This window comes from Lissotriton vulgaris, chromosome 9, assembly GCF_964263255.1.
Source record: "Lissotriton vulgaris chromosome 9, aLisVul1.2, whole genome shotgun sequence".
Classification (NCBI taxonomy): Eukaryota; Metazoa; Chordata; class Amphibia; order Caudata; family Salamandridae; genus Lissotriton; species Lissotriton vulgaris.
The window spans coordinates 698,895,011-698,910,112 of record NC_141697.1 but is presented as its reverse complement, the minus strand read 5'-3'; the positions used below and the strand labels follow the sequence as shown (position 1 = coordinate 698,910,112).

The 15,102-nt window shown below is 41.9% G+C and overlaps 1 protein-coding gene across 10 annotated transcripts in view; it reads right to left on the bottom strand.

Annotated features, from left to right (window-relative positions):
* CLASRP (CLK4 associating serine/arginine rich protein) overlaps window positions 1–15,102 on the bottom strand; it is an 893,416-nt gene that overhangs the window by 564,607 nt on the left and 313,707 nt on the right. The gene's annotated exons all lie outside the window — the stretch shown is intronic.

The following is a 15,102-nucleotide window of genomic DNA, read 5'->3' as shown; positions in this document are numbered from 1 at the left end:
CATAATTCGCAAAAAATATAAAACGACATTAGACCTATCTAATGGTTTCTTTTGTCAAAATATTGCACCAGAAAGCAGATACTGGACCGCTTTCTCAGTAATGGGGTCACAGAAAAATTTCTGTAGGCTCCCACAGGGATTCAAGAACAGCCCAGGATTATTCTCAGCCAGAGTAACAGAGTTACTACAAATGTATGATGATGAGGCATTATCATATGTCGATGACATCTATCTCACAGACGACTACTTGGATACTCACTTGAAAAGGGTGAACACCATAATACTTGGGTTTGCTGCAAAGGGTTAGAAATTCAACTTTAAAAAGTCAAGAATTGCCCATCTGACAGTATTATTTTTAGGATACGAATTATCAAGTGAAGGAAAAAGCCTAGCGGACAACTTCTTAGAGAAGTGCGCTGTACTCCAATGTATAGGCATTTATATAGCGCACTACTTACCCGTAGGGTCCCAAGGCGCTTCGACCGCTGCAAAACCCTTCCTGGCTTCCCTGAGAGATGGTCCCTTAATGGGTATCTCCAGGGTGAGACCAGGCATCCCCGGCGGTCTGGTGGGGCCGTTAGTGAAGATGAGGCAAGCTAATGCCCAGAGTTGCCGAGTGTGATCGCTTATCAAACGCACCAAAAACGCTGAAGAACTTACAATCGATTCAAGGCTTCCTGAATTTCGGAAGAACTCACATTCTAAATTACGCAGAGAGGGTTAAACCTCTACGAATTAATTAAACCTGATTTTAAACCAATCAACAGGACTCAAAAACAAAATTAGAGACACGTGACAATACAATCGACCTTGTAATCTGAGTCATCCCAGGAAGATGCAGATTCACGTACCTGACCTCTAATGAGGGAGAACCGGTACCAATAGCTAACAAATCTCACTTGTACACACAAGCAGAAAAAACATTCAGTCTCACAGACAATACTGTGAAAGCAGTACAAACTGCAATAGCGAATGAACGAGAACTAGCACACGGCAAAAGGATCATTGTCCTTACAGCAGAATCCGCCTTCGAGGCACTATTCAGCCCAGTAAACCTGCCTACAGTGTCACTGGATCCGAAATGGATACAGTGTGTAAATTCTCTTGGCGCGGAAAACGTGAAATACTATTTCGCCCCACACATGAAAAAACTGAATGATTTAACCTATGAACAAGAATATCCTCTGCCAATCGAAATTCTTCCTCTACAACAATACTCCTGTATAATCTACACAGACAGATTTGTACAGCATTACAATGTAGAAAACAAATCCTACGATGCAGCTTGTGCGATTGTTAAAGGTCGCTGGCTGAGCGGTAAATTCAGATCAAAAATAACAAAAACTGAATCACTGAGAAAATGTTCGGCTCAGCGAGCTGAAATCAGATCTTTAAAGATGGCGCTTGAAAATGCAGAACGTGAATTCCCGACACTAATTGTGTGCGATTCGCATTTTTGCGTCAACTCTTACAATAATAAGTTGCAGAGCTGGATTCAAAATGGTTTCAAAGAGACACAGGTGCCACAATCAAGCATAAAATGCTTTGGAAACAGGAAGTTCTTTTACAGAAAGAACTACAAAAGACTCACGTGATACACACTCTGAGTCATCAACGTGCTGACGTTCATGTTGCAGGGAATTTATTGGCTAACACAGCCACAGCGGAAGCAAATAAACCGGCTTCCGTAGCCACAAAAAAGCGTTCAGAAAATACATAGATGGGGAAACCATGCTGGCAGTAAAAACGTCCTTAAAAGGCGACTGTGCAGCGCTACCCGTGAACTATCCACTCAATTATGCATGCGTAATTGATGCAAACTCCGTTCCTTTTGCTCGAATCCCTGGAGTGGGGGATAGGGTAATTCCAAATTCCAAACACGAACCGGAGAAAGTTATTAATAGCAGACGCACACATGGGTGAAGGTCCAAGGCACATACAGATGAAGGAATCCCTGACTGAATTACAATCAGTTAACTGGTGGCCGGGGATGAGCGTGCAACATCAAATATTTGCAAAAAACTGTCAAGACTGCAGCAGAGATCGCAGTAATGAACCGGTCCAGTCTGTTGCCCAGTTACCGTTTGTGGACAGGGTAATGCTGTCTATATGCAATCCAGCGTCCTATTAATTGTTTAAGACTAGATTGACTTAAAAAATGTGGCCACTGGTTCCGGCTGACGCCAAAACTGTTATAAAAGATCTGCGAGTCTTTATCGGCACATACGTAATTGCCATGTTCCATTCTGACCAGGGTCCTGCTTTCAGCTCTCGAGCTTATAAGGAGGCCATGGCCAGTATGGGCGTTGGGTTGCGATACTCTTGTCCATCACACCCTGAGGGGAACAGTGTAGTGGAAAGAAAAAACTGAGACATAAAGCAATCTATAACAGCGAAGGTATTAGGTTCGGGTGATGGGTGGGTCAAACATTTAATAAGTGTCCAACTTAGTCTAAATAATTTGCCAAGAAATTCTCTAAAAGGTTTCAGCCCATACGGACTATTGTTCGGAACTAGAATGCATATTCAGGATCTTGATGGTCAGGCTTCAGTGGTAACAGATAAGAATAAAGACTTTGACATCAAAGATCGTTTGGCTGTTTTACAGGACTTGAATGAAACAAGACAATCCTTAAGCAACAAAAAGTTAAAGCAACAGCCAACTGCCACTGAAGACACACCACCTGTCCCAGCAAGACCTGTCTGGATTACAAAGATTGGGGATCTAGTCAGAGAGAAAATAGCGGTGAAGAAGGAATTTGGGCCTTCTAACAGAAAAGCAGTACCTGTCTTGGCAATCAACGGAACAAGATCAGTAGTACTACCGCCTCTTGCTGGTAAAAAGGAGAACCGAGTTGTATCAATCGACCTGGTAAAACCACAATCATGTGGCCTATAATCAACAGTAGGCCAAGTGGACTCCCAAGAAATAACAGAATACCCAAATTTGCAACAATCCAAGAGGTTCAAACTGAAAGACTAATCACATTTGATAAACCTGCAGTGCACAGAGAGGGACTATGCAATAATGCCATGGAACTCGTGCCTCTTGAAACACAGATTGAAACAGTTCGTCATGAAACACCAGTCTACAATGATGTGGCATCAGAATGTGCTACAGAAAGACAAATTGAGAAAACAATTCCAACAATTGACAGAACTGCCTCTGGCTACTTCATCAACTTCGATACCTTTTCTGAAGATCAAAACGACCCTGAAGTGACGCCAGAAACAAAGACTTTTAAAGAAAAACAAACAGAACTCTTAAATCAACTCAAGGAAACTTACCTTATTTCTCCATGGTTAGAGTTTTGGTTTGAGCTAGGTGCATTTTTCCTCCTACTTTGGCTCATCATGATACTTTTTTTGGGAAAATTAATTGAGGGGAAATACAGTTCAATGGACACAGCAAGTCAGAACATCAACTTAGTTCTAAAACCGCACAAATCATCCCATTGTGAAGAAAAGAGGACTATCAGTAAATGTCACAGCCATTCCAATACTCGGCGGGGTAGTGTGGGACAAGACTGACTATGAAGTATATGGCCCGGTCGAAATTCTGAAATATCCTCACCAGTTCAAGGTTTCATTAAGTGACTTTGTTAAACCAAGTACATTCTCTGATGATTGGGATTTTGAAAGTATAAATAATATGATATCTGATTTAGTGTTGTCAGCAACATTTACAGAACATGATTATTTACAAGGTTCGTCTAATTATGAACAGATGTACTGCTTCTCACATTACGGTGACCATTACTTACATAAATCTGCACAACCTAGAAATGTTTTTAAATATAACCAATGGGAACATTGTGCTACTCCACCTAAAAGCAGTTCGAAAACATTCTATGAGAAATTCCAGTACTTCTCAGGGTTTAACACAAGTGATGCAGAAACGTTTTATTATAAACTGTTGGATAAAACAGGGTTGAAAACTATGCTGACAAATACTAAATTGATATATTCAGAAGCATTTTATGAAAAAATGATGACATTTGGTTTTGATTTTTGGAAAAATAATATTGAAACAAAAACCATCTGGGGTACAAAAGATTGGCAGGTACAAGGCCTAGAAGCATTATTTCGAGCCTGCATGATCCCAGAACAAATAATGTTCTTAAATGACACAATTCACCAAACAACCTGTCTTGGTCTAGCTAAGATTAAAGACCTTAACAAACCGTCTATTCCAAAGCCAATAACTGATAATGCAACAACAGAAGTTGAAATAGACGTATCTAAAATTTTACATCTAAACAGAACACATCCTGATTGGAAAAAGTGGTTAATCTGGCCTACTGACACGAATAACTGTCAAGATAGATTCCTGAACAAAACAGAGGGGTTAAAAAATGACCAGACCAGACCCTAGATACTCCCAGAGACAACATCCAGGGATAGTAACAACATACAGGGTAGGGAAACTGTGCCTTGAATGGCTAGAATCATCCACACTGGCAGAAATTAAGCAACACTTAACTTTACTTAAAGATGGTGCTGACTTGGGTGATTTCATTATGGGACCACGCAAACAGCGTCAAAAACGCTTCATAGCGGCCAGCATCTATGCGGCATACAACGAGGCTTGGAAAGTAACACAAATTGAAACAGCTGAAAAAAATACGAGAAATTGATCGTATTAATTTGGAAAAATCACTTTCTGTTGTGGACAATGGGTTAATGACTCTGTCCTCCAGAATATATTCACTGGACAGTATTGTATCATCTGCCATCGATATAATAGATAAAGACTTGCTAATGTTACAGCATGGCCAGTCGCAATTGCGTTCTATTGTACAGCTAGGCTGGACGCTGCAAAATCTTCGTTCAGGCTATGTGCCATGGCGTTTAATCAACAGAACGTCATTGTTTTCCATCTTTAACCTTACTGATAAACAAATCAGCTTGGCACAGAAAGGAGCAGACTATACAATCCTGAGCATCGAAAAACTTGAGAGATTACCATTGACAATGTCAGAAAGACCTGTCATTGAATGGATAATACACTGGATTATCACAATTCCGATAACAACTTTCCGATTTAAAAATTGCCTTGAGTATATACCGACTGGCCGGTATGAACGATTGGGTAAAGGGTACATTAAGTCAGCATGGAAATTACCATATACACACACATTATATAGTGACAGCAACAAAAATGTATTTTAGTGGTGAAAATTGAAAATTCACTAAGCGGTATACTTTTGTGCCAGGGTATAAATTTACACGGGGCCTGTGAAGGAACTTCAAACAACCTTTCATGCCACCAACATGTCACACCTGCAACGCAGATAGAGCCTTTCTTTAAGCAACTTTCTAACGGGAGTTACATTCTAATAACGGATCACAGCTGTTGTGGCTTGCTGCCAGGGAAAGCATATCTCGTAAGCGTAACTTCCGTGGTCACTTGCTGTATGCAAGCATTGTTTCCAAACGGCCCTGGAGACTCCGAGACTCCCATTTGGCCTAGTTTGAATGTCTCTTCTATACAAATTGATACTTTAAGCAGAATGAAATCTGTGCTTTTACAGACAACAGTGCCCATAACGTCATCAAAAGAGACGTATGATCTCCAAGTTGCAAGGACAGCTTCGGAGATACATGACCTTTTATCAACAAATTGCCCCGTGCATTTCACAGAAATGCTTAGCCAAATTCTAAATATGTTAAATGCCGTAGGCATCCCAGGCGTATTTAAGACAATTTTTTCGGGACTGTTAACACCATTCAAAGCAATCCTAGGAATTATTCCTAATTTTGTCCATTCAGTCTTTGGCGGCATACCCCTGATTTTGTGACTTGTAGCAGGCATTTTATTTTTGACCCTCCTGCTCCGATATGGCAAGCCAAAACACAGACATGACTCCGGCACGGATGGAAGAAACGATCCTAGCAGTACGCTACCAGGACCGCATAACTAGAGTCCTTGGATTGGCAAGGCTGAGAGATCTGAACATGACCTGGTTTCTTTCATTCAGACCTATATGGCAGACCTGCATCTTACCTGTGCTTTGATGTATGCTATGCGGAGAAGAATTCGTGTTAGACACTTGTCTTGCACTCCCATCAGCAGTACCAATGGATATGGATACTTTGCTAAGTCCTGTAACGGCTCATGCATCATGTTGTCCCCAGCGGCTACCAATCCTGATGACGGCATTCGTTGAGACTCCTGTGCTACGACTAGGTGGCGGCAGTGAAGCGATACAAGAAAGCAACATCACCCAGGTACGGCCTCCTGTGAGCATTTGCTGATCCAAACATCGATGATAGCAATCATTCTCACACCTGCCAAGTTACAGCGTTATCGAACTTGGTCGAACTGTCACCTGAATATGTAGACCTGTTCTTTAAGAGCCTGTCTGCTATGATGTTCTCGCCTGAACAACAACAATTAATTTTTGGAAAGCATTCCGTTGCACAGCGTTCCCATGAACTCTGAATTCGGCCTTCAGTTTTGATCAACAAATACTACTAAAAAGCGTTTTGGAACTATTTCCCCGTTCACCATGAATTTTTTTTTTTTTTTAATTGAACACTTTCCCCAAAATATTTACCTTTTTTTCTGGCACGAAAACCTTTGCTTAAAGTAGAACTATTCATAAAGAACAGAACTTCTATTTTTAGGTAATTCTAGAGACAAAATAACTTTACCTCAGCCTCTAGCACATTTTACAGCAATTGCATTTCTATGTGATGAAATAATCTCGCCCTTCTTTTCTGTATAAAGAGATATTTCATGTGTAATTTTTTCGCAAAATCTTTCAACTGATTATATATGCTATAATTTTTGAATGATTTCTATGCTTAAAGACGTACAGTACCAATATTTTCATGTATTTCAAATACGCCATTCCAAATGCAAATATGTATTTTGGGGTGGGAAGTATTACACACGCATCTTATTGCTTTAGTTTTTAGTAATTTGATGGACATAAATTCGTGGAGTGGGTGTCGTGTTCTATCTAGGACCCCGATCAATATTGTGACATTGTGACCTTATGCCCCTATACGGCTATAATCCATCCATACCCCTATAATGGCATAAACGATCAGAGCCATATTTCAGAAACTCGCCTCTGCAGCTCATTACAGTACATGACACAGCAGAAGCCACTATCTAAGATTCCTAGATTACACACAGAGTTCTTTCACCAGATAAAACCCCCAGCAACCTGGGAAAGCCCCGCTTGCTATGTTTTGATTAGTAATAGAATTCTAATGAGCACTGTAAGAACGACCGGTTCTTAGTGACATCTTTATTGACGTCTTATGTCCAAAAACATACGTCAAACAAGGCACCTTCCAGGTATAAATATTACCAACGTTGCCTTAAGCAAACACAGCGGTGGTGGTAGAGAATACAGGAGCAGAACAGCTGTCCCTTGCAGAGCCCAGCAGATGTGAGAAGCCCACGGACGCTGCCCCTCCTCCTCCTTGACGCGCTGAGAAAGACGCTGTTTTTTCTCCTGCCGAGAAAATCCAGCCCCGGCGTTTCCAGCCTACCCTTGCGGGTGACTGGGATATCGAGTCCTGAGAGGAGATACAAGACCTCCAACATTCTATTCCAGAGGTACAGTGTTGACTAAACCCTTAGAGAGAATTCTTGAAGCAAACCCTTGGCAAAACCAACTCAACTTAAACTGCTACTTACTTACTCCCTTCCACATATTAGGCTTAGGTCAGGTACACTGGGGTAGGCGTAGTTAGAAGCACCAGTTGAGGACGTTAGCTAAATGTATATATGAATGTATATATTTTATTCATTTTAACCATTGTATGGCTAAGAAACCATATCAATGCTTTTACAGTATTATTTCGCAATCCTCCTTTTACTGTACGCACTTTTTATAATAACAAGTCTTGCAATTGTGGCAATTCATTTCTCTTGCATGAGAAGAAAGACTGTTCAATAAATAATACCTTTTTATTGAAAACGCCCGTCTCTCTATTCTCTGCATCTTGGTGAAAGTAATCTGCACAACTGACTGAGTGAAATAGCGGTCTATTGTTTCACACGACTCTAGAGATTGACTCTTATTCTAAGGAGCAAAGTTGTCATGTTTATTCGGTTGTTGGAAAACTGAATCCCTTCTTGTCTGAGCCAGGGGAGCTGATCACTTCCTATTCAGTCAAGAAAGTTTCCAGTGACTTCTGAGCTAGTTGGTACAAACCCAATTAAGTTTAGCATAGTCAGTAGAGACCTGGAAGACCGCACTTCTACGTCTACACTGCTGTTTATGTTATTCCAATGCGCAGGGCCTATAGGGAAAATAGGAACTACACTACACTTCCCTATCTCTCACCCTATACATCTATCAATATATCCTCTACATCCACTCTCTCATTTATCCCAAACCCCATACCACTACGTGAGCCCCAAAAGAACCCTTTCTAGACCCTCTCCTACTCTACCCCTCCTTGCATCATCTGACACCTCTTTTACTTTACCGATCCCCAAAAACAAACCTTTCTAAACTCTTCCCTCTGACTCTTCTCCTCCAAAAACCCATTTTAGTCGTCCAAAAGCCTGCTCATACTGCTATGACCTAAAAAGAAAAAAAGGTCTTGACTCTTTTATCCCTCAACAATCCTTTTCAATCAAAATAACAGGCTAACATGTTCACTTCTCAAATTCCATATTCCACTATACTAATTCACCACTAATCCTTTATGGGTTCCAGAGTAGCGTGGTACTCGCCAATAAAGCGTTTCAACACCCCATCAGGGTTACAAGCGCTATATAAATGCAAACCTTTTTCCCTTTTGTACCCCTCCCCAACTCTTCTCAATCCAAATAACTGACTAACATTTCCACCACGCAAATTAATTTCATGTTTCACCATACTAATTCAACACTAATCCTTATGAGTTCCAGAGTAGCGTGCTACTCGCCAAAAAAGCGCTTCAAAACCCGATCAGGGGTAGCAAGCCCTATATAAATACAAACCTCTTTCCCTCTTCTATCCCACCACCTACCCTTCTCTATCCAAATAACATACCCACCATTCAAATTACTTCATATTTCACGATACTAATTTTCAACACTAATCCTGTATGGGTTCCGGGGTAGCGTGCTACTCGCCATAAAAGCGCTTCAACACCAATCAGGGGTAACAGGTGCTATATGAATGCAAACCTTTCTTCTCCCTCTATACCTCTGCTTTCCTTCTCACTCCAAATAACGGACTAATATCCACCACTCAAGTTACTTTCATGTTTCACCATACTAATTCACCACTAATCCTTTATGGGTTTCCAGAGTAGCGTGCTTCAACACCCCATCAGGGGAAACAAGAGCTATATAAATACAAACCTTTTTTCCTCTATCTTTCTGCTACCCTTCCGAATCCAAATAACTGACTAACCTATCCACCACTTAAAATTTACTTGCATGTTTGACTATATTAATTTAGCACTAATCCTCTATGGGTCCCGGAGTAGCGTGCTACTCGCTGAAAAAAGCGCTTCGACGCCTCGTCAGGCGTAATAAGCGCTATACAAATGCAATTACATTACTGTGTAAAGAAGCCAGGAGTTCACTTATGAGTTGACAGGGGCTTGCTATGCAAGCCTAAAGTGCTCTATTAGGCGGTAGTGTGGGTGAGCAGCCTTATGGTTAACACAGACGAGTGCAAGACATTTGCAAAATATACACCATGATTAGGTTCAGGCAAGTACATTTTTACATACAAATTCTTTTCGCTTTAATAAGTGGAAACTTAGTGCAATTCCGGAGTTCAGCAATGTTATCCCATGAAAGGATGAACAGATTCTGCAAACCAGTACAGTAAATCTACTTATAGTACCATTCTTTGGTAGTAAAGGTCATTGGTGGGCAAGGTCCAAGGCAGTATTAACAGTATACCACAAGCAGCATGAGGGTGGTGGTGTGCAGGCTGCAAATCAGCACTGGGAGGCCAATGAGTTTCAATGGGGATTGGCCACTATAAAAAGAGGCTACGGGTTTTGGTTGGAAGGCCAGTCAGGTGAACAAAGAGGGGGGTTCAAGGCTTGCGATGCTCAGGGGCATAGGGATGCCTGGAGTCTTTTTCTCCCCTGCCCAGGGTCGACGGATGCAGAGGTGCCTTTAGGCATCTGGTTTCCTTACCAGGAGCAGTCACTGTCAAGGGAGCCTGCATGCAGAGGCTGCAGGTGACTCCCTGTCCCAGAAAACTGTGCTCAGGCCAAAAATGAAAATTGGAATATAGAGCACATGACCCATGCAAAATAACCGCCCCATATGAGGCTCAAGGAAAGTGAGAGATAGGGCTTAGGAGACGGGTTATCACATAATTGACTGGTACCCCAACTGTCTGACTGATAGGCCTTAGTATATGAAACTGTAGTGAGCTGGACCCAAGTGTTCAGGAGACATAGTAGATGTAGCCGAGATGAAATTCATGTAGTTTATTAAGTCCTTAAGAAGTATTTACTGCAAACCCAACCAGGAGCAGCCTGCTAGCTGCTCAGCCCATCTTCCAACTGACAAAACTCACACCAGGCACCCAAGCATTCCACTCATGTCTATCACGCCAACAGTCTACACGGAACACTCACACTGGCTGAGCAGCTAGGGACAAGGTGAAAGGGAACTTTACAGCAGAACATGAGTATACTACAGAAATTGAAAGTTATTAATAAGAACACAGAGAAAAGTGGCTTAAAGGTCACAAGTGAGTGGCATGCAAAGCTGAGTATGGGAGTTTGCCACGCGGAGTCGACCCTGAAATACTTATAACACATTTATAGGAATCAAGCCTTGAGCTCCTAACTTATGGCCAACTGCAGAGATCGGAGAGAGCACCGTATTAGTCGGATACAAGAAATGTTCTCTACAACAGGAACCCCTGTTCAACCCAACAATTTAGGGCCTTATCTATCAAAATAGACTCTTGCGATTCTCAAATTGCGATTTTCAACGAATCGCAATTTGAGAATCGCAAAATGTAATGTGTGTGGGATTCGCTAATAATTTTGCAAATCCCATATATATTCCTTATTTGCAAATCGCAAATTGAGATTCGCAAATAAGGAATACCTTCCCATTCATTCCTACGGGCTAGGACGCCCATAGGAATGAGTGGGAAGGCATTCTCTATTTGTGATTAGCAATTAGAGAATCGCAAACTGAGAATCAATTTCAAGGGTGCCAGGGTGTAAAAAGGACACCCTGTTGTTCCCCTGAAATGTGCATGTGTGCCCTACATGGCACTTTAAAAAATGCAAAATAGTGCATTTTTAAGTGAAATCGCAATTTACCACCAATTGCGATTCCTTAAGGCCAACTTGCACTTTCTTTTGTGCTTCTTACATTGCTAAATTTGCGATTCCTTATTTTGCGAGGGGGTTTTTGTGTGATACATTGCACACTGCCAATTTGCGATCGCAAACGCTGAAATTCTGCGAATTTCAGCGTTTGCGATCGCAAATTGGCTTTATACATATGTCCCTTAATCCTCAATCTGCAAAATATGTATATCTGGCCCTAGAAAAAGAACTTAAAAAGGAAACTAGCAAATGGTGGGAAGCAGCCAGCCTTAAGAAATATTTAGAAGCAGACAAGATCCCAAGAGGGCTTTGGATTCTAATATTTCCGTCTGTCGAGACGACTAAACCAAATCAAATCACAAAATGGGAAATAAACTTAAGGGAAGCTTCCAACAATATGATCTGACAAATAATAGATATTGCGGAAGAAGAGCATAGCAAACAAAAATCCGAAGAGGATGGACTTCCGAAGAAAATCGAAGACTCCAATTGGGGGACATCACTACCAAAAACTATGAGATACTTATTAGAATCATTGATGAATACGAGGAGGATCTGATTCAACAGAAAAATAGGAAATTCCGGCGGACCAAATAGACTACCAACTTGGAAGGATCTATACATTTACAAAAAGCAACAACAACGTCACTAAAGGAACAACAACCTACCTATTACAACAAACACAGGATACAGTCACCAGCTCGGAGGCAGAATCTCCTGGAGCAGAGATTATAGCCACAACAAGTAAAGTGGGCGTGAATATTTTAGAGGAGGTCCTAAGACACCGGTTAGGTTTCCGGAATTCATCCACCCTAGATATCAGAACCCCATTGGAAAAATGAATACTCCGAGATATCAAAAAGAAGCTTGATGGATGGCACAGAAAAAATCTATTAACCGTTGAAGAAAGGAATAAGTTATACATAGAACACCCCATCATGGCGACTATCTCTTATCAAAGATATTTAAAAACAGTACAAAACCACCAAGGAGACCTGTCATTGCAGGTGTGAACTCCATTTGCTCAAAGATAGGAGAATATATTGATCAGCAACTTCAGCCCTTCATGAAGGACCTCCCCTCATACATACAGGACACAAAAGACATCCTACTCAAATTGAACAACATCCCATGGGATAAGAATTGCATACTAACTACCATTGACTTAGTAAGCCTCTATACCTCAATTTGTCATGAACATGGAATGGAAGCAGTATGGAGAACACTAGCCACCAAACCTGTGTACTACATGGAATCCAATCAGATGATCTTGGAGATGCTAGACTTCTGTCTTACAAAGAATGTATTCTCATTTAATTCTAAGTACTACTTGGGCATTTCCCCTGCATACTTCTCTGCAAACAAATGATTGGCTTTTAATCTGTTCCTGGCTTTAGTTAACCTAGCATGTGAACAGAGATCTATGCCTGTACTGGGCAGAGCAAGTTCCAGAATCTGCCCTGTGATCTGGAGAGGCGCACCAAGTGTCTCCTCAGACTAGGAAGAGTACTATCCCTGTCCTGAGTGGAGCACATAAAGCAGTGATAGTAGCATACCACAATATGTGATTTATAGTAGTTGAAACCATTTTATCTGTATCTGTCAGAGTTTGGCCTACTGTCCCTTTGGGGTAATGTCCAGCTGTTATGTGAAACCCTGAACTTTTGTCTGCCATCCCTGTGTATGTCAAGTGCATGTATGGTGTATCTGTGATAAATAGAAGATGTATCTGTGATAAATAGAAGAGTGTGAGAGAGGGAGTGTGTTTGTGTTTATAGTAGTGTGTTTATAGTAGTGTGTGTGTGTGTGTGTGTACACTGAAGTCAGCAAGATCCATTTTAGGTGTCCCTGGTATAGCGAGGCAGAAGATGGAGGATGACAACAGCTTCCCCAGACAATGGAAACGTACTGTCTGTATTCATGTGGCTGGAGAGTGTAGGATGGAGATAAGGCTACCTTTAGAAATTCCAAGATGTTATTAGCAGGAATCTTCTGTTTAGTTCTTCCTAAACACTTTTATTTTGTAGATGCTAGGTGTTTAAGGTAGGACTACAGTTTCGGTTATTAACGGCGAGGCATTTTCTACAACAGGCTCACCCTGTCTCTGTCGGAGATAACGACATTAGAAAGGTTGATGACAGCTGGGTGCAGAAAACGTTCATTGAGTTCATAATATATGATTGCTTCTACTTGAAAACAGCCCTACTGTGAGAGGCATCAATTTACACATAGGCAGAGCCTGAGAAGGACATCTGAAAAAAGAACCAACCCAAACCAGTTCAAAAGTTTGAGGAAATAGATTCACATCCCCAGTCTGGAAGATGAGCATAAATGTAGGATCTAAACCACCCACTTTATTCCAAACCCAGGTCAATCTCCACTCCACAGAGTACCTGAACAAATGCTGTGTAAACTGGGATGGTGTCTGTCAGTCTCCCACAGGTGAGGTGATACAGCCTTAAGTATGTACTTTGTGCTGAAGAAGCATAGCTTCTTCCTAGTTCCTATAAGCCTGTCTTCTGAAAGAGGCAAAGCAGAGTGGAGACAGACAGCCCGAGAGGCAGCAACAGCTGGAGAAGACGTGCTGGGTATACACCCGTTACAACGCATCTTTTACTCCGCACTACCATTACAACGCGACTTTTACTCCGCATACCATTACAACGCATTGCGCTGGGGGGCGCTCTAGGATAGGGAATAAGTATAATTTACTATCCAACACCTTCCCTAGGGTCCACGGGGACTGGAGTTAGAATAGTAAATTATACTTACCACTATCCAGCACCTCAAAGCGCTATGCGTTGTAATGGTATGCGTTGTAAAAGTCGCGTTGTAACGGTATGCGGAGTAAAAGTATGCGGAGTAACGTCATACATCCGACGTGCTGTGACACCCGGATCTGCTGTACTGTAACCATCCATCAATGCGGATGACGAGTGGAAGCTGCAACGAAAACGGAAGTCAAGAAACACAGCCATCACATCGCCCAGCCTGCTAGATCACTGAGCCGATACCGCAAGGCTTCAACCCTGACTGAAGCGAAGCACTGAGATGCGCTGCTAAGAAGATGAACACAAGGATTTTTGACTGCCCAATGTAAACACAGGTAAAAACTAGTGACTCTAAAACCAGTGGGTGAGACCTAATTTGTACATGTGCCAAAGACATGCCTCCGCTACAGAATTAGCGGGACTGTAACGGCTAGGGTCATCTGGGAGGGAAAGCTCTGGCCCAGAATTTAGAGCCATATCAGGAAGGACTCAAGAAACCAGTAGAAAACCTGAAACTACCAAGGTTATGACCCAGTATCCCCCGTCTGCCTTGTGGCTCCCTCTTTCCTTCCCCAACAGGGTCCGACAGTCTGGGTTCCCCATCTGTGTGCTTGTCTGTGTTAGTGCAAGCTTGTACCTCTACACTGAACTGCCTCGGCACAAGTGTCAGAGTGTGGTGTGTGTGTGTAGGAAATATACCCTTTTTGACATGGTCACCCCGCTTCTTGCCTGGTATTTGAAGCAATTTTGACTGAAGTGCAGTGGGTTCCAGCTAACCAGGTTCTTTCACTAAAACAAGATAACTGTTAAATTGCTCACCAATTGGCAAGAACTTTAGAATCTCTAAGTCCCTAGCAAATGGTACCCTTGGTATCTAGGGTATGGGTACTAAAGAGGGTCCCTAAGGCCTGAAGGATGGATGATGTCACCCTAAAGGACCCACCAGTAAATTTAGACGGCCACATTTTTTGCCCACCCCTTTGCCCCCTTCAGATGATGACACTCATGAAAGTGCCACATATTCTGCAGATGAGTCAGGAGCAACAGAAGAGGACCC